The sequence below is a fragment of the Canis lupus genome, chromosome 3 (genome assembly GCF_048164855.1).
Source record: "Canis lupus baileyi chromosome 3, mCanLup2.hap1, whole genome shotgun sequence".
Lineage (NCBI taxonomy): Eukaryota > Metazoa > Chordata > Mammalia > Carnivora > Canidae > Canis > Canis lupus.
Window position 1 is genome coordinate 38,367,205 of NC_132840.1, and position 19,794 is coordinate 38,386,998.

The window sequence follows — 19,794 nt, forward strand, 5'->3', positions numbered from 1 at the left end:
TTCTCAAAAGAAATCACTCATCATCATATATTGTGGCAGAGTGGGCATGTTAGGCTTTGTAATAATTTTTTTTAGGCTTTGTAATAATTTAAAAACAAATGTATAACTGATGCTCACCAAGGACTTCCCAGGTCCAAGCCCTGTGCTACATCTCTATGTACTTTGCTTTAATCCCACAATGACTTTATGAGACAGGTATCATTAATTTCATTTTATATGAGCCTCAGAGGAGCGAATTTGGTCAAAGTTGCCTAGCTCATCAGAGGCAAAGTGGTATTGGTACCCACACCCGTCTGAGTCTAGAAGCCATTAGTTTTGCTCTCCACAGCTACTGTGTGACTGTGGAGAGCTTGTTAGAAGGCCAATGGACCGTTGTTAGTGACTCCATAAAGGAATTGGTATGTCATGTTGGGAAGGAGTGCCTCCTGCAAGATTGGTCCAGGGCAAGGCACTGACCACAAGTCTGGCCCTCTTCTGCACCCGAGTTCTTGTTCTTGACTCCCCCACAGCTACCTCTCCCTGACTCCATTTCTGTGGATGGGTCCATGTGATGGATGGGAAACCAAACATTATTGTTCAGGAATGATGTTTTTAAAATCAGACATCTGCTGCTTGTTTATATGGGAGTTTGGCAAGGGTTTCAGTTCGTCATAGTGGTCAGGCCTAGGGGAAATAATTAGGTGGTCATGGCAACAAGCATCCCAGGCACACCACAGCGATGCTGAGGAGGCAGCACTGAATGGCGTCCAGAGGTCCACTCTGCCATGAATGCTCTGGCCTCAGGTTCCTAAGCAGGGCCTCTGCAACTTTAGTTCTAAACTTCTCTCAATAGGAGAATTAAATAAGTATTTAATTCCATATTGGAAAATCTGGGTCCTGAGATCCAAAGAGTATCCGGAGAGGTGGCATGGAGATCAAAATTCATACGAAGCTGAAAAAGACCAAGGAGGGATGCAAATATTCACAAGTGAAACCTCCACTCTGTCCCAGGAGTGGTGCCATATGCTTTATACCATTCCCTCTGTTAAATCCTCAGAATGTCCTTCATTGGACAGAGGAAGAACCTAAGCTTGGGGATGTGAAATGACTTGCCTAAGGTCCCATAGCTATTTAGTAAAGGAATGAGAATTTGAACTTGGTCTAACTGGCCCTAAAGCTTGGTTACAACACCCATACTCAGCCACCATGAGCACCCTTCCTACAACTGCTCTCTGCTAGAGGTGGAGTAAGGGCAGCATGGGAGGTAAGATGCCACCAGTCCTGAAGGTCATGTCATTTGTTGACGTCCTCTCCCCCTGCATTGCCAGCATCAGTGGGATGCTGCCCTCTGATGTAGACTAAACCCATCCTAGCATAGGTTGCACATCTTTCCTCACCCCAGTTATTTTAGATGCGTCTTCTCTCTACAGTGTTTCTGTGGAGTTCTAGGCAGTACATTGCAGGTGAATCTGAGTTCAACTCTGTCTTTCTTTGCCTTATTAAAAAAAATGACAGAATGCGTCATTCTCCAATCCTGGATCATATCTCTTCCCTCTGACTCAGAAGCTGGATTGCTTGTTGCCTTATAGATCTTTGAAAATTTCTGTACCCCATGGGCAGGTTCAGAAAAATCCCAATTTTCGGAGTGCCTGGATGGCTCTGTCGATTACACATCTGACTCCTGGTTTGGCACAGAACATGATTTCAGGGTCATGAGAGCAAGCCCCCTGTCTGGCTCCAGGCTCATCAAGAAGTCGGCTTGAGGATTCTTTCCTACCCCTTCTGCCCACCCCTCCCCCACCACTTGTACTTTCTCTATCTTAAATAAATTAATTAATTAAATTTTTTTTTAAGATTTTATTTATTTATTCATGAGAGACACACACACACACACAGAGACAGAGACAGAGACACAGGCAGAGGGAGAAGCAGGCTCCATGCAGGGAGCCCAATGTGGGACTCGGTCCCGTTCCCGGGTCTCCAGGATCATGCCCCGGGCTGAAGGCAGTGCTAAACCCCTGAACCCCCCTCCCCCTGGGGCTGCCCTAATTAAATCTTTATTAAAAAAAAGGGAAAAAATCCTATTCTTCAGTGATTTTTCTCCCTTTTCCTCATTCCTATAATTCTTGTAGAGTCTCATGAGATTATCACATACCTTTGGTGAAACAAGTTATCTGGCATTTGATGCCAAATAAGCTCTAGGAGTAGGAAATTCCAATGTTCCCTAATACAGGAATAAGACTTACTTTTCAGTCCCTTTTCTGCCACTAACTAGCCCTGTGACCATGGGGAAGTGACTGAATTTCTACATGAGTGAAATAAGAGGTCAAACTACTACTGAAGTATCTTTCAATGCTAAGATTTGGTAATTCAAGCCCTCCTTCAAGTAAATAAAATTTCATTTTTCCATTGGAAAGTTACAATTTTTCAACCTGCTCCTCACTTCAAAATACAGCATTACCTCTCAAACTGATGCAAATTCAGACTTCTCACCTTGGGGTTTTGATTTTTCTACCTCACATTTTCTGGATTCCAAAGAGAGAGTCTCTGGGTTTTTAGAGAGTTGTTTTTCTTCCTTTCCTAATTGATAGAATGCTGTATAAAGGGCAAGTAGAGATGGTAATGGTGCCAATGAAGAAAGTAAACAAGCTAAATGATACCTTTAAGGAAAGGAAGGCAAGCGTTACCTGGGTCAAGCTGCCCTCACTATTACTACATTTCACTGTGCTTTGACCACACTGGGTGAGGTATAATAGAAGAGCACAGCCTTTGGATCTGGCTCTATTACATAAGTAGCTGCTTGATCTTGGGCAAGTCATGCAATCCCTCCAAGCATCAGTGTCTTTTTCTGATAAATGTGGATAATGGTACCTTGAAAGTTGTTGTGAGGATCAGTGATGAGATAGATAAAATGCAGGGCATTAAAATTTAGAAATACATATTGATATATTTACAGATAAATTGACATGATGTCTGGAATTTGCTTCAGAGTGACTAGAGTGATAATCAACGGATTTTTGACAGGGGAGCCAAGATAATTCAATCGTCTTTTGATCATTCTTTACAACAAATCGTGCTGGGACAACTGGATATCCACATGCAAAAGAATGAAGTAGGACCCCTATCAAATCATCTATAAACACTAGCTCAAAATGGATCAAACGTGTAAATGTAAGGGCTAAAACTATAAAACTCTTAGAAGAACGCATAGGTGTAAACCTTTGTGATCTTGAATGAGGCAACTGTTTCTTAACTATGACACCATAAATATAAACAATAAGAGAAAAAAAAATAGGTTAACTTGGGCTTCATTAGAATTAAAAACATTTCTGCTTCAAAGGACATCATCCAGAGAAAATGACCTGCAGAGTGGGAGAAAATATTTAGAAGTTACATATCTGATAAAGGACTTATATATTGATTATATAAAGAACTTTTACCTCTCAATGATAAAAAGACAAGTAACCCAATTTGAACAGATATTTTTCTAAAAACGATATACAAATGACTGATAAGCACATGAAAAAATGCTCAACATCTTTATCCATCAGGGAAATGAAATCAAAACAGAACATAGAATTATCATTAAGACAGTATAAATACTCTTTATGATACTCTAGTGATGAATATATGTCATTCAATGTTTGTCCAAATGCATAGAATGTACAATATCAAGAATAAACATTAGTGTAAACTACAAACTTTGGGGGATTATTATATGTCAATGCAGATTCATCAGTTGTTTTTTGTTGTTGTTGTTGTTGTTAATTTTTTGTATTGGAGTTCGATTTGCCAACATATAGTATAACACCCAATACTCACCCATCAGGTGCCCCCCTCAGTGCCCGTCACCCAGTCACACCATCCCCCCACCCACCTCCCCTTCCACTACCCCTTGTTCATTTCCCAGAGTTAGGAGTCTCTCATGTTTTGTCACCCTCTCTGATTTTTCCCCACTCATTTTTCTCTCCTTTCTCCTATAATAGGTTCATCAGTTTTAACAAATACACTGCTCTGGAAGAGAATATTGATAATTGGGATGCATTGCATGTGTGAGGGCACAGGGAATTAATTATATCCTCCTCCCCATTTTGAGAACCTAAAACTACACTAAAAAAAAATAAAAGCCTTAAGAAAATCTTAAAACATTAAAAATTAAAAATTGAAAAAAAATAAAATGAATAAAAAGTGTTAGGGAAGGGGAGCCTGGGTGGCTCAGTCTGTTAAGTGTCTACCTTTGGCTCAGGTCATGATCCTGGGGTCCTGAGATTGGGCTCCCTGCTCAGTGGGGAGCCTGCTTCTCCCTCTCCCTCTGCCTCTCCCCACAGTTCTTTTCTTGCTCTGTATCATAAATAAATAAATAAATAAATAAATAAATAAATAAATAAATAAATTTTTTTTAAAAAGTGTTGGGGAAGATGTGGAGAAATTGGCATCTTTATACACTTGATGGGAATGTAAAATCGTGCAGCTGCTATGAAAAATAGTCTGGAAGTTTCTCAAAAGGTTAACTATAGAGTTATCATGTGACCCAGAAATGCCTCTCCTAGTATATACCAAAGATAAATGAAAACATACGTCCACTCATATGTGAACATTCCTGTACACAAATGTTCATAGTGGTGCTATTTATAAAAGCTAAAAAGTAGAACCCAAATATCCATCAACTGATGAAAAGACAATGTAGTATGTGTATACAGTGGAGTATAATTGAGTAATAAAATGAAACAAAGTACTGATATAGGCTACAACATGGATGAACCCCAAAAACATTATGCTAAGTAAAAGAAGCCAGTCACAGAAAGTTATATATTGTATGATGCCATTTATTTGAAATAACTGCGACAGGCAAATTTTTAACAGGCAAAGCAGAGCAGTGGTTGCTCTGGGCTAGGGGTGGGCAGATGCACGGTCAGAGTGGTGATATCTAAAGAGTATGAGGTTTCTTTCCGGGGTGAAAATTGATTGTGTCCTAAAATTGATTGTGATGATGGTTGCACAGTTTTACGAATATACTAAAAACCATTGTGTTGTATACCTTAAATAGGTGAATTATATGGTGTGCAAGTTATGTCTTAGTGAACTTGTTATTTGAAATAATGATAACAGTGGGCTTGGGATGTTGGGGAGGACTGAGAGAGAAAACAGGCAACAGGATCAACCTGCCAGGATTTGATCATGGTGAAGCTGATTGACAGGTGCATGTGAGTTGATTACATGATTTTCCCTATTTTTGTAAGGACACATTTTCTACAATAAAATAAATTTTATTTTGAAATTTTCTATAATAAAAATAAATTTAAATAACTAAAACAGTAAGACATATCAGACTGGCAATAAATGGCACTATTAGTATTACTATTATTCACAAAACGAAGCTTTGAATTTGAGAATTTAAGCATATACCCCTAAATAACCCATGGTACCTCTGACAGTGTTTCTTTAACTTGCCTAAATTCCTTTTGCAGGAGTCAGCAAGTCAGCACTTTTCTTTCCATCATGGCTTCATGAAGGCAGAAGAACAACTGGTCACAGACATGAAGCCAGCCTGTAACCCTTGACTCATCCCCTTCTTTGTCTTCTCATAGCCAATCAGTCACCCATTCTGGCCCATTTTCCTTCCAAATGACTTTGTCCATTCCCTACCTTCATAGCCATTGCCACCTACCTAGACTAGGGCCTTGGCAAATTCTACCAAGCTATACCAATATCTGGTCCTCCCAGACCCCTCCTCATTCCCTCTCCTGAGTCTTACACCCATCTACCCTCCACATTATCAGCAGACTCTTTGCATGTATGTCCTTATATGTTTGTCTCCCCAACTCAAAAATTTATAGGCTATCTATTTCCTATGGCATAAACTCTCAATTTTTCTATCTGGATTCCTATCATCTGATGTTACCCTGTGAATCTAAACTTATTTCTCATCATTTTGTAATTTCTCCCCATTGTTCTGACCTAGAACTTCCAACCACTGTGTTCATGTAGGCATACATGTGCTTCAAGTGAGGTGAATCCTTTTTTTTTTTTTTTTAAGATTTATTTATTTGAGAGAGAGAGAGCATGAGTGGGAGGGACAGAGAAAGAGGAAGAGAGAATCTCAAGTAGACACTGCACTGGGGGCAGAACCAGATTCCAGGCTTGATCTCAAGATCCTGAGATCACAACCTGAGCCAAAACCAAGTTGGATGCTTAACCAACTGTGCCACCCAGGTGTCCCAAGTGAGGGAATCTTAATTAGTCTTCTTCAATCATATTATTTCATTTTTCTTCCCAGTGATTGGTTTAGGAATGAGCATGTGATGAAATGCTGAGCAGTAATGCATGAGAGGAGGTGTATTTGGGAAAGTACCTCTTGGGAAAAAAAGTATTGTTCATAAAAAGACATGGAAGAAGAGATGGAGCCTTTTCTTCCACCACCACTTCAGACACCTGGGCATTGAGAGACAAGATGTAATGCCCAGAATTGCTGCAGCCCTCTTATGTCCATGAAGAGAAAGCTGGGAGAATGAGAGAGATGCCTTTGAGCTGGAACCATAAAGCCATTGAAATGCTCAATATTTGTTTTAAAGATTTTATTTATTTATTCATAAGAGACACACACACACACAGAGAAGCAGAGACCTAGGCAGAGGGAGAAGCAGGCTCCATGCAGGGAGCCCAATGTGGGACTTGATCCCAGATCCTGGGATCACACCCTGAGCCAAAGGCAGACACTCAATCGCTGAGCCACCCAGGCATCCTGAAATGCTCAATTAAATCAATCCCAAAATAGAAATACTTCTGCACATCTATTATATGAAATAATAGATGTCTATATTGTACAGGCAATTTTACTCGAAATCTTAAAACTTTGTGGGCTATCTCATTCTAGAGCCTTTCTGACTTGGTTAGCAGTCCGCTAGACTTTGATTTCTAAGTTTCTCTCTGCTACTTATTAGGTCCGTGAATTTGGCAGGTTATGTACCTTTTGTACTCCAGTGCTTTTCAAATGTTTAGTCTGTAGCAGAACTAGCATAGGAGTTTGTTAAAACATAGGTTCCTGAACATCACTTACCCCCAGAGATTCTTATCACTAGTTTTGCGGTAGAGCTGGAGAATTTCCAATGCTAACATGTTCCAGTGCTGTTACTTGGAGGACCACACTTTGAGCACCAGTGTCCCAGACTATGTTTCTCCATCCATAAAATGGACATGAGAAGATTCCTTAGTGGGTTTTATGAGAATTAAGCATGATAATACAGATACAGTTGTTGGCACAGTGCCTGGCACACAATTATGGCTCAGAGGTGGTAGCTATTCTTATTAGCTTGGGAAAATGTTACTCTTGCAATTACGCTTAGTTTGTACAAATTTCAGGTACAGACTCATTCCTCTGGAGTTCTGGGGCCTTTGTAGCCAGTTTTCCCAGAAAAAAGAGCCAAAAGAAACCTGTTGACTGGAGATATTAACTAGGTGACTGTGGGGGGAACTACATGAGTGATTTTCTGGGATTATTGAAAATCATCCGAAATACTGCTGGGTGGAGAAGCAGACGGGAGGAAAAATGGCCTTCACTTATCAGCCCTCTATTAAGATGGTTTGTAGTGTGTCTCAGCATTATCCAAATGATTAAAGAGGTGAGACCTTGTAGGGTGGGGGTGGGAATGAGACTGGCCAGCCAGTTTTAAAGGACGGAAGGCAATAAAAGATTAGTTATTAAATAAATGAAGTTCAGGAAATGATCCAATGTCTTGGGGGTGTTCAATCATAGGAGACAAGAAGCTTCTAACCTTGCAGAGTCAAAAAAAAAAAAAAATTCACAGATACACACACATCACCTCTAGCATGCCATTCTCTTGCTGTTGATCAGAGTAAGGAGAAATTAAGAAGACCAAGCAAGCTGGATTTTTAAAAAATTGTCATGAATTCTTTTCCTAGAATTCCCAATAGATCTTACCTTTTTTTCTTTCCCAGCAATAAAGAAATGTGTCTTCTGCTGTTGTTGCTGGTATCTACTACAAACACAGCCATTTATTTAGTCCTTAATATGCGCCAGACGCCATGCTAAGCATTTACTTCCACTGTTTCATTTAATCTTTTTAACAATCTGTGGTGGATTCTATTTTTAAGTCTTTTACAGATGAGTAAACAGGTTCAGAATAGTGAAATGGTGTGTGGGTCGTATGGCCAGGAAAAGTGATTTTTAACCTGGACCCAAATGGCATTGTAACTTTTCGAATAATATATACCTCTCTTCCTCACTTTATTCTTCCCAGGAGGTCAGGTAGGTATTAATGTTGCTGTTTTAGAGAGAGGGACCTGGAAGATGAAGCACTTCCATGATATGTCCAAATGTTGCCAAAGGTAGGAAGTTGTGAAACCAAAGCTGGAGTTCACAGTACTCTCTCTGCTATGTCACACTGCCTTTGGAAATCACTCAGAATTTTTTTTTTTTAGGGTAATTGACATGATATACATATTTCTCATTCCTTTCTCATTGATAGATGAGACAAGTTTCCAAAATCTTTTCTCATACCACTTTTTTTTTTTTTAAAACAGAGTTCACCTTCATTTTAATTTTCCTTCCCTCCTTCATTTCTATTTCCATCGCCTCTCATTTCCAGGGTAGGTATCATCTCCCCACATAGCTCTTCTTCAGACTCTGCTGTGAATTTCTCCAGCTCCAGAGGGCCTGAAGGGCTAAGTCATGGGTCTCTCTTCCTTGTCCCCACCTCCTCTTACTGTGACTTGCAAAAGGTCAGATATTATTATCTCCATGTTAATGACGACGAACTTGAGTCAACAGAAAGGTTTAAAAACATCCAATTTTTTGGCTTTAGTCAATGTTCTTTCTGGTTTTAAAAGCTGCATTCTTTTATAAGGTTTTACTTTGAGTTGGCCAGAGGTCTTACCTTAAGAATCACATTCTGCTCAGGATCCAATTAAGACCTAGTTGATCTTAAGCAAATTTCTTATTTTTTCTGGTCTCAGTTTCCTCTTTTGTATAACAGAATTTCTGTAAAGTTTGTCAATAAATGTGAGGATACCAAAGTAAATTTATATATATATATTTACTTATATATATACATTATGTATATACTGTATACATATGCATATATACATATGTGTATGTGTATATATATATATACATATACTTCTTTTTTTTTAAGTCTTTTTTTTTATTTTATTTATGATAGTCATACAGAGAGAGAGAGAGAGAGAGGCACAGACATAGGCAGAGGGAGAAGCATGCTCCATGCACCGGGAGCCTGACGTGGGATTCGATCCTGGGTCTCCAGGCTCGCGCCCTGGGCCAAAGGCAGGCGCCAAACCGCTGCGCCACCCAGGGATCCCTATATATATACTTCTAAGAGTTTTATAGTTTTAGCTGTTACAGTTAGATCTTTGATCCATTTTGAGTTAATTTTTGCATATGAGGTAAGGTTAAGTATCCAACTTTTTTTTTTTTTTTTTGGATAGATATCCAATTTTCTAAACACCATTTGTTGAAAAAACTGTCCTTTTCCCCATTGAATGGTCTTGGCACTCTTCTTGAAAATCATTTGCCATATATGTGAGGGGTTATTACCATATCAATGTTCCATTGATCTATATGTCTATCTTTCTGCCAGTACCTCATTGTTTTGATTACCATAGCATTGCAATGTTTTAAAATCAGAAAGTGTGAGATCTCTAGTTTGGTTCTTTTTTTTTTTTTTTTTTTCAAGTTTGTTTTGGCTATTCCAGGTCCCTTGAGACTTCCTATGAATTTTAGAATAGGTTGTTCCATTTCTATCACTGGAATTTTAATAAGAAATGCATTAAATCTGTAGATGGCTTTTGGTAGCATTGACATCTTAGCAATAATAAGTCTTCCCTTCCATTAACACAAGGTTTCTTTCCATTATCTGTGTCTCCTTTAACTTCTTTCACCAATATTTTGAAGTTTTTGGTGTGCAATTCTTTTGCTGTCTTGATTTAGTTTATTCCTAAGTATTTTATTCTTTCTGATGCTATTATCATCTTAATTTCTTTTCAGATTGTTCATTTTTAAAGTACAGAAGAGCAACTGATATTTTGCATGTTGATTTCGTATTTTGCAACTTTGTTGAGTTGTTTACTAGCTTTAATAGGGTTTTTTTTTTATCTTTAGGATTTTCTCCATATAAAATTATATCATCTGCAAACAGAGATAATTTTACATCTGCCTTTCTAATTTGGATATCTTTTATTTCCTTTTCTTGCCTAATTACTCTGGTTAGGACTTCCAGTGTTATGTTGAATAGAAAGCAGTCTAAAGCAGGCATGCTTGTCCTGATCACAGAGGAAAACTTTTGATCTTTGACCACTGTATATGCTATTAGCTATAAGTTTTTCACATATGGTCCTTATTATGTTAAGGTAGTTTTCTTGTAGTAGGAGCTTTTTGAGTGCATATTTATACTTTTTAAAGATACCTCAGCTGCTAAGTAGAGAATGAACTGGGTGGGGATGAGCTGATAATAAGGAGACCCTCTTGGAAGCTGCTCTAGTCGTCTAAACAAAAGATGATGTAGTCCTGAATTAGAGAATTTATCAGAAAGCACGGGAGGAAGAACAGTTAGAAGAAACTTTTAGGAAGTAAAGTTAGTAAATCTTAGTTATTGATTTCATATGCTAGGAAGGGAATGGTCAAGGATGCTTTCCAATTTTCTGACTTGGGAAATAGGGTAAAGAGAACCCTGGAGGAGGATAGTTTTGTGAGTAAAGATGATGAATTAGTTGGGTATCATGTGTGCAGGGACAGGTAGTTAGAAGGTTCAGAGCCTGAAGAGAAAGATATGAACTGGAGGTGGAAATTTTAAAATATTTCCATCCAGGTGGTAGTCAAAACCTTATGTATGGATGAGTTGAGCAGGGGTTTCAAAAACAAATGTTTGAAGGAGCCAGGCAGGTTTCAACCACTGAAATGAGACTTGATGCAATACTCTAGGGAAACCCTGGGGCCTAGGGCAACTGACCATGCATGCCCTGCTTAAAGGCTTTTCAATGTAACCAACCAAGCAAAGACTGCTGGTTTGTGTGCAGACCCTCTCCTGTCCCATTGTTCTTGCTCATGGACCTAAAGGTCCATCATCTTAGTGGAATTTCAGGGAGCATGACTGACCAGTAGGAAAACAATTACAGTTTAGAGATGCCCCTTTTCTTCCCCCTAACACACTTGACATCATTCCACAGAGGCAGATGTAACTCCAGCTGCAATTGGCTCTGTTCTTTGCTGTGTTTCCTACCAGCATTACTCAGAGCACTGGCTGCTGAGAGCTCAAGTTTGGGAGCCTGGGGGTCCTTAATATGAGACAGCCAAGACATCTCAAGACCAAAGCCAGCAGACCTGGCTCCTGTTCCAGAGCCTGGAAGCATAGTTCTTCAAAATGTCAACATAGCAATGATCTGCTGAAGGCTTGGCTTCCTATGCATGGAATATTTGGAAAGAAAAGGTTATTTTTGTTGTTGTTTTTATACATAAATAACACAATCTGACTTTTCAGCACTGTAGAGAGGTCTGGGTAGCCAGGATAGGAAGACCCCCCACTGGGGTGAGTCTTTGAAGCCAGTTCTTACAGGAGCCTGAAGCTCTAAGGGGATTTGGGCCAAGCAGCCAGAGGTCAGCATCTCTGTTCCTGTTTTTCCTACGAATGGCAGGCCAACTAGGGCAGGAAATTGAGATAACTGGCCTGGGTTGTTGAGGCTGTTTGTCTGAAATGCTGGATTGGAGAAATTTAGCAAGTCTGTGATGTTGTCTCTTTGATGGCTATGAGGACCAGGATGGAGACTTTAGGAAGCTCTTTCCAGTGGCAGAAATAATCAACTCCATTTAGCAACCAGCAAGCAAACATACTCATCCCTCAAAACTTGGCTCAGATGTTACATTCTGCATCCAAATCCTTTGGGTCCCCGTAACATTTACTTCTGTTGTGAACTTCACCAGACCACACTTTCAACTTCTCAAGGCAAAGAGTTATATTCTACTTCTTCATTTATCAGCTCTAGGGCCAAGTGAGTTGCCTCATGCATACTCCGCATTTGAATGGATTAATGAATGGCTTTGTTATTTCATTAATCCACTGCTCCTCCTTCACATTGCCTACTTCCTGTGGTTTCCGTATAACCTTTCTTTCTTTTAGTGATTGTATCAGTTTCCTAAGGCTGTCATAAAAAGTAACACACACTAGGTAGCTTAAACAACAGGAATGTATAGTCTTACAGTTCTGGAGGCTAGAAGTATACAGTCAAGGCGTCACAGGGTTGGTTCCTTCTGAGGGCTGTTAGGGAGACTGTTTCATGCCTCCTTTTTAGATTCTAGTGGCTTCCTGGCAATTTTCACTATTTCTTGTCCTATAGACATATTGCTCCAATCTCTTCCTTCATGTTCACATAGCACTCTCCCTATGTGCATATTTAAATTTCCTCTTTTAATAAGGACACCAGTCACGTTGTATTCAGGGCCCACTGTACTTCAACATGACCTTATCTTAATTAATTTTTTTTTATCTTAATTAATTTTATCTGCACCCACCTTACTTCCAAATAAGACCATGTCTTCTTGAAAGTTAGGATCTCAAATTATGGATTTGAGGAAGACACAATTCAACTCCCAACAGACATATTTTACAACTAGTGATTTTCATAACAACCTTCATACTCTTAACCTTCCTAGTATCAGGGATTGTACCGTTCTTCTCATAAAGCTGAGATGTGGGCAGCCCCAGTGGCTTGGTGGTTTAGCGTCTGCCTTTGGCCCAGGGCGTGATCCTGGAGATCTGGGATCGAGTCCCACATCAGGCTCCCTGCATGGAGCCTGCTTCTCCTTCTGCCTGTGTCTCTGCCTCTCTTTTTCTCTCTGTGTCTCTCATGAATAAATAAATAAAATCTTAAAAGAAAAAAAAAAAGCTGAGATGTATTAGAAGGAGCTCTGCTCTAAGAGAACAAGTCCCTCCTACTTTCTGATCTCAGTTTTCTCCTATGTAAACTGCAAAGTTAAAGGAAATAATCCTTCAGGCCACTCCTCATTCTGAGATTCTTGAATTTTTCAGGGAATCAATAGCCTTAGAGCCTGCTGTATTTTCCCATAGGTTTCCTCCCTTCCTTAACTAGCAACGGACCTCACCATCAGTTCATTTACTGCCCATGTTACCGATCAATGGCATTTCTCATTTTTATTTAATAATTTGAATAATCTTTTTTTAAAGGAAGATTTGTCTCTTAATTGGAGGGTTTTTTTTTTAATTTTTATTTATTTATGATAGTCACACAGAGAGAGAGAGAGAGGCAGAGACACAGGCAGAGGGAGAAGCAGGCTCCATGCACCAGGAGCCTGACGTGGGATTCGATCCCAGGTCTCCAGGATCGCGCCCTGGGCCAAAGGCAGGCGCTAAGCTGCTGCGCCACCCAGGGATCCCTAATTTGAATAATCTTATGTAATTTGTCAGTCTTATTGTTGTTGCTGAGTGTGAAGGTACAATCATAATTTAATTAATAATAATCTGAAAGAAAATGTTATCCAAGAAGTCTGAAAGGAATTCCCATTCAGGTGTATAATGATGATCTAGCCTTCTGTCTTCCTGTCATATTATAGAATAGTGAGGTTTGGTATCTGTCTGCTGTCTGTGTAGCCCAAACCCATTTTGTTCACTTCTACCAACCAGTTCTTTCTTTCATGCACACTTGTCTAACTACATTATATGTGGATGCCTCCATGTGTATGATCATTATTAATATCCATTCCTACCTTCATGCCTTTGTTTTTGATATTCTTTACTCCTGACATATGGCCTTTTCCCATTACCTCCTATTCATCTATCCAGATCCAGCTGAAATGCTGGATCCATAAAGCATTCTTTTACTTCCCCAAGCCAAAGAACTCACTCTATTCTCTGAGCTGCCGTTGGACTACATGCAGATTTTTTTTTTTACTTTTTTGGCATTTAATCACTTTCTACTTTGTACCATTGTTATCTGCAGAGCGCTCAGCTTCACCAATTTTCAGCTCCAACTCTGAGTGAATAAATGAACTCTCAAGTCTGTTTATTCATCTGCCAAGTGGGAATCATTATGCCCAATATCTGGAGTAGTTATGAGAATTACTTAAAAAGATAAATGTGAAGTACAGGAATACAGTAGGTGCACAATAGATATTAGTTCTCTCTCCCCCATTCCCTATATCAGGTTTGTGTATTTGCTCATTTCTACATTCCCCATCAGCCTCTAGAATAGACCTGGCATTTGCTAGATGCTTAATAAGAGATAGACAGATGGATGGATGGATGGTAAATTGAATAACCTGTGAGAAAATCTGAGAATACTCAATTTGACTATTACTTTCAGGTAAACAATGCCTGAAGTGAGTCTTCATGGTCCAAAAACATGATCTAATTAGTAAACAAAGGAAAATTTTCCTGGGCTGCTACATATAGTCTTCCAAACACTGTGCCCCAAATACATTTTCCTTTACTCCTACTCAGATACTCAAAATGCTACAACAAACTCCCTCTTGGTGGCATGTTCAGGCCTACCTTTCTCCCTGAACTTACGTGCTCTGTGTATTCTCTCTTTTCCTTTCCTTGTCCATCAAGATTTACCTGTTCCCTGTGCTAATCACTTGGGGATCCAATGATCTCAGGGAAGTCTTTATCTGCTGGTAGGAAGGGCTTATTGGTGTGGTGGCCAATCTCTAAAATGGCCCCAATGATCCTCACTTTCTGATATTCATGACTATATGTAGAGCCCTTTCCTATTGAATAAGGACAACTAGGATGATCAATAAAATATTGAGAAAGTGTGTGATGTCCAAGGTGAGGTCATAAAAAACATTGCTGCTTCTACCTTGGGCTCTTGGGTTGCTCACACTGGAGGAGGCCAGCGACCCTATTGTCAGGATACTCAGGCAGCCTTCTGGATAGACTCATGTGGGGAAAACCTGAGGCTTCCTGCCAACAGCCAGCACCAATTTGTCAGTTATAAGAGAGAACCACCCTGAAAGTGAATCCTGTGATTAACTCTTCAGGTGACTGCAGCCCAGACCAACATCTGATTCAATCTGATTGGACTTTAACTTTCAACCACCAGCCAAGTTACACCTCGATTCCTCACTTAAAAAATTGTGAGAGGTAGTAAATATGTATATGTACTTCTATTTTAGGCCACTATGTTTGGAGGGGATGTGTTGTATAGCAGTAGATAACTAATACACTAGGTTATCTGGAAGCTTTTGATTCCTTACCTAAAGAGTAAGAGTATATCCCTGGATTCCAGGACGTATAGGTCCACTAAGAGAGATTGGAAGCATGTAGGACTATCAAAGCTTCTCAAGGTTCTATCAATTAAAAATAAGGAATACTGAGGCATCCGGGTGGCACAGTCAGTTGAGCATCTGACTCCTTGTTTCGGCTCTGATCATGATCTCAGGGTCATGAGATCAAGCAAGCCCCACATCAGGTTCTATGCTCAACACAGAGTCTGCTTGAGACTCTCTTTCCCTCTGCCCCTCCCCGCTGTGTTCACACTCTCCCTTTCTCTATCTTAAATAAATAAATCTTATTTTAAAAATAAGGAATACTTCCACTACTTTCTGCATGTTTACAAATGGTAAACATGTACAAATCTTAACACTGAGAAATTCCAGTCACAGATACGTACTCAAGAGAAATGTATTCACCAAAGACAACTACAAGAATGTTTTTAGCAGCATTATTGAAAATAGTCAAAATCCAGAAACCACCCAAATGTCCATCAACAGTAGACTAGATCAATAAATTGTAATATATTCACTGAAACACTATACAGCAAAGAGCGATGAAGCAAAGCCACAACTACAAGCAACAATATGGATGAATCTCTCAATCATTCCATAGGGTGAAAAAAGTGAGATGTAGGAATATCTATATGTGATCCTATTTCTATAAAGTATACAAAGGTAAAAAATTCATTTATAATAAAATATAGTAGTTATTCTCAGAGAGGGTAATGAAGGGACTTCTGGGGTGCTGGTAATGTTCTGATTCTTGATCTGAGTGCTTATGGCATGGGCAGGATCCCATTAGGAAAAATCAGTGAGCTATATGCTTATGACTTATGTACTTTTCGATATCTATGTTATGCTTCCAGAAATAATTTATTTTGAGAAATTATCTTAACAAATTTTCTTTTTTTAAATAAGTATAGCTGAGAGCAGTACAGGTTTAGAAAGGATTGTTCAAAAAAAATAAAAGGAAAGAAAAAAATGAAAGGATTATTCTTCATATTAAGAATGAGGATGGAAATTCTTGCCCTGCCTTTAACTTGTGCTGGTGCTCACTTGCTTCATAATAAAGTAACAGTTAATATTGATTGTGTACCCACTATACCTGCAGTATTAGTAAGGCAAATAAGTATGGCATTGTATTTAGGTTCAAAATAGTATTTTGAGGCAGATTCTATGATACTCGTTTTACAAATGTGGAACAGAAGTCAAGAAAATGGAGTAACTCATGCAGAGTTTCGATGTGTATCAATGACACAGGCTGCATTTAAACCTAGACCTCTGGCTTCAAAGAATTTACCTTTTTTTTTTTTAAGATTATATTTATTTATTTGAGAGAGAGAAAGCAAATGAGAGATAGAAAGTGAGAGAGAGCACAAGCAGGGAGGAGGGCAGAAGGAGAGGGAGAAGCAGGCTCTCCACTGAACAGGGGGCCTGACATGGGGCTGGAGCCCAGGACCCTGGGATCATGACCTGAGCTGAAGTCAGATGCTTAACCCACTGAGCCACCCAGGTGCCCCAGAATTTACTTTTTTCAACAATGCCATGATCCCACCAAAAAGAGGAAGGTAACTAGGTAAGACTTATGTTCCTCTAGTACAAAATTAAGATCTGTGCAAGCATATATCTATATTGTAAATATATATAGATTTATATGAACACACACACAAGGCCTATATGTGTGTGGGTGCATGTGAGTGTTCATGTAGTGATTTACGTGGCTAGGAGCCTGTCTACTCAGTGCCAAGATCTAGAAAGAAACTAAGAAATATGAAGATTCACTGGGATGATTCCAAATATTTGATTTTTGGCATTGGATAATTCAAGCATCTGATTAAGTTTACTCTGCTTTTCATCTAGATATTTATTCAATACAGATACAAGCTTAGGCTCAGGAACCCAATGGATAATTGATCAGTATTCATTTCCATGATGCTTTCCTTGCTTCTATTATTCCTGATCTGGAATTTAGATTAATAAAACTCCCTAATTGAAACTGGTCACTTGATCACCCAGCTAGAGACTACATTTTTCATCCTTCCTTGAAGTGTGGAATGTGACTAAGAGTAAGTGATACATGGAGCCTCCAGGTCACCTCCTTAAAGACAATGAATGTCCCTTCTGCAGCACTCCTCTTTATTTCCTCCCTGCAAGCTGGAAATCTGATTAAGACAGTAACCCAGCCACAGCCAGAAATGAAGATGACACTCTAGGGATGGTAGAGAAACAAGTTGTCGGAAACCTGGGGTAGCTTGTGGCACAGAGCCCCATACTAACCCAGACTGCTTTCCTTTGGATTGTTAGGGAAGAGAGAAACCTGTTTCCCAAAACCCAATGTGGGGTTCCCTGCACCCTGCCTGATGTAGATAGCTTAATAAGAAAGGGTGATTCATGGACACACATGAGCAAACACCTTGGTTGTTGGCCAATAGCCTACCCCTCAGAAAGCAGACAATGAGTCCCCAAGTGAGAGACCACTCTCTGGGACACAATTTCAGATGGAATAATAGTGTCCCTTTGTAGCGTATAATATGGTAGCATGGACACCTTTTTATTGGATCCTCACCACAAATATATAAGGTACGAATTGGCTTTATTTCCATTTTGAGAAACCAGGTCTCAAGTGTCTTGCTTGTGTCAATAAGTGACATGGAGCCAAAAACTTTTCATTGTTCCTGGTCTCCCCGGAAAGGAACGAAATGGAAATGAAGCCAAGGAAGGGGTTCCTGACAGAGGTCTTTTCACCATCTTCTAAAGAAATAAAATTAAACCTCAAATGAGTGTAGGCCTCATCTATGAGAAGGTATAATAATATAGGAATTTCAGCAACTTTATTTTTTTATTTTTTATTTTTTTTAGCAACTTTACTTTAAATCAACTTAGCTTTCTGGGCATTTTTGTTAACCTTGGGTTCAAGTTGAAATAATAGGACTGCCTTAGGCCTACCACCTGGACTTTGCCTATCTAAGCAACATTTTAATAAAATTTGTGGCCTATAATACATTTATGTTCTTGTTGGAACCTTACAGCAAACCTATATGTATTTTTATTTTTCCCATTTTGTACAGATGGAGAAACTGAGGCTGTAAGAGGTTAAGGAAGTTGCCCATGGTATCACAGTAAATAAGTGAGATCCTCTACATCAAACATTCACTCTGTGTCTGACACTTTTGACGTGTACAATAAAGTGTTATTTACTATTTTGAATTGTAGGTTGGGACTTAAATTGAAATCTCCTGCTATAAATCTACTATTCTACGTGGCCTCTGTCCTGTAGCTTTCCCTCTTAGATCTCCTTGTGCCTAAGGCTGCCTTGGTAATCTAACCAGTAATTATGATGGCATCACTGATATGGTGCTTACTCTGTGCTAGGAACTATTCTACATGCTTCCATTTATTAATTTGTGTCCATGGCCTCTGGCCAAAGACCACCAGGAACACATCTATAATTGAACACTGGGTTGCTTGACTCATTGCAATGAGGAAGACTACACATTATGGGGAACCATGGGGTATTGCAGTAAAAGGTGTTAAAAGGGACCTAGAGGATGTAAGTCAGGGTCAGGTGACTTTGGAAAGGGTTCAAGGAGGCAGGGCTTGCTCTGTATTTGCTGCTATTATGAAGCAAGGGTAATTCTGATTGGATATCTTAATGAATCTTATCTAGAAGGGAGAATAATAGAAAGAAGCTAAAGAAGTAATTAGCAAAGTGGCAGCATCACTCATATTAGTCGGGAGAGGGGGAAGTTTGATATTTTTTGTGGTTTGCACAGTGACTCTCTTTTTGTATGTGTGTGGGGAAAAAAAGCTACCTTTATTGGAGGGGTCTCATTTATGAGACTATTTATGTTCAGCAGAAGAAACACTGCAGCCTACCTACAAATGCCGGGCCAGCACCTAACAACACCAAAGCCTTGCTTTTAGTGTTAGGCGGGTTCACAGATGTTGGGGGCTGCTTTTCTCCTTCTCATTTATTTAATCTTCACAATGAATTTATGATTGAGACTCTATTAGCATCCTAGATGAGGAACATGAGACACAGAGGATTTAAGTAACTGGCCAAGGTCACACAGCCAACGAGTGGAGGACTAGAATGAGAATCCAGGCAGTATGGCCTCAAGAAATCGCTTCTGACTCCTAGGATATTCCACCTCTCCAACTATTTCCCCAGAGCCTCATCCTATCTGTAAATCTTCAGCATTTGACCCCAATGAGACACTCCCACCTCCTCCTAGCCACGTGCTATGGATTCTGTAGCTCGCCTGGGTACTCACGTGGCTGGAGTCCGCAGATCCACCATGGTGCTGATTTACCCTCTGGAAAGCAGCTGGAATTCCTGACCTGATAGCCTCCTATGCACGATTCACTCACTCCCATCCCAAAGTCTCTGGAAACCTGCTCCGCCTGTTTGGTTGGACTCCCCCTTCATGCCCTCACATTCCTCTGGGTGTCTTCCCCGCCCTGAGTGAGTGAGTGAGTGAGGCCTTTTTCTGGAGGGGCCCCGATAAAAGGCTTGCCCAACCCCATGCTCCTATTGTGACATCCTAAAAGAATCT

At 39.7% G+C, this 19,794-nt stretch overlaps 1 long non-coding RNA gene across 1 annotated transcript; it reads right to left on the reverse strand.

Annotated features, from left to right (window-relative positions):
* Positions 1-3,271: 3,271 nt before the first annotated feature.
* Positions 3,272-19,770, reverse strand: LOC140630390 (uncharacterized). Its single transcript, XR_012028161.1, has 3 exons — positions 19,513-19,770; positions 4,215-4,320; positions 3,272-3,341 (listed from the first exon to the last, which is right to left on the reverse strand). It is a non-coding gene; the product is annotated as an uncharacterized lncRNA (long non-coding RNA).
* Positions 19,771-19,794: the final 24 nt, after the last annotated feature.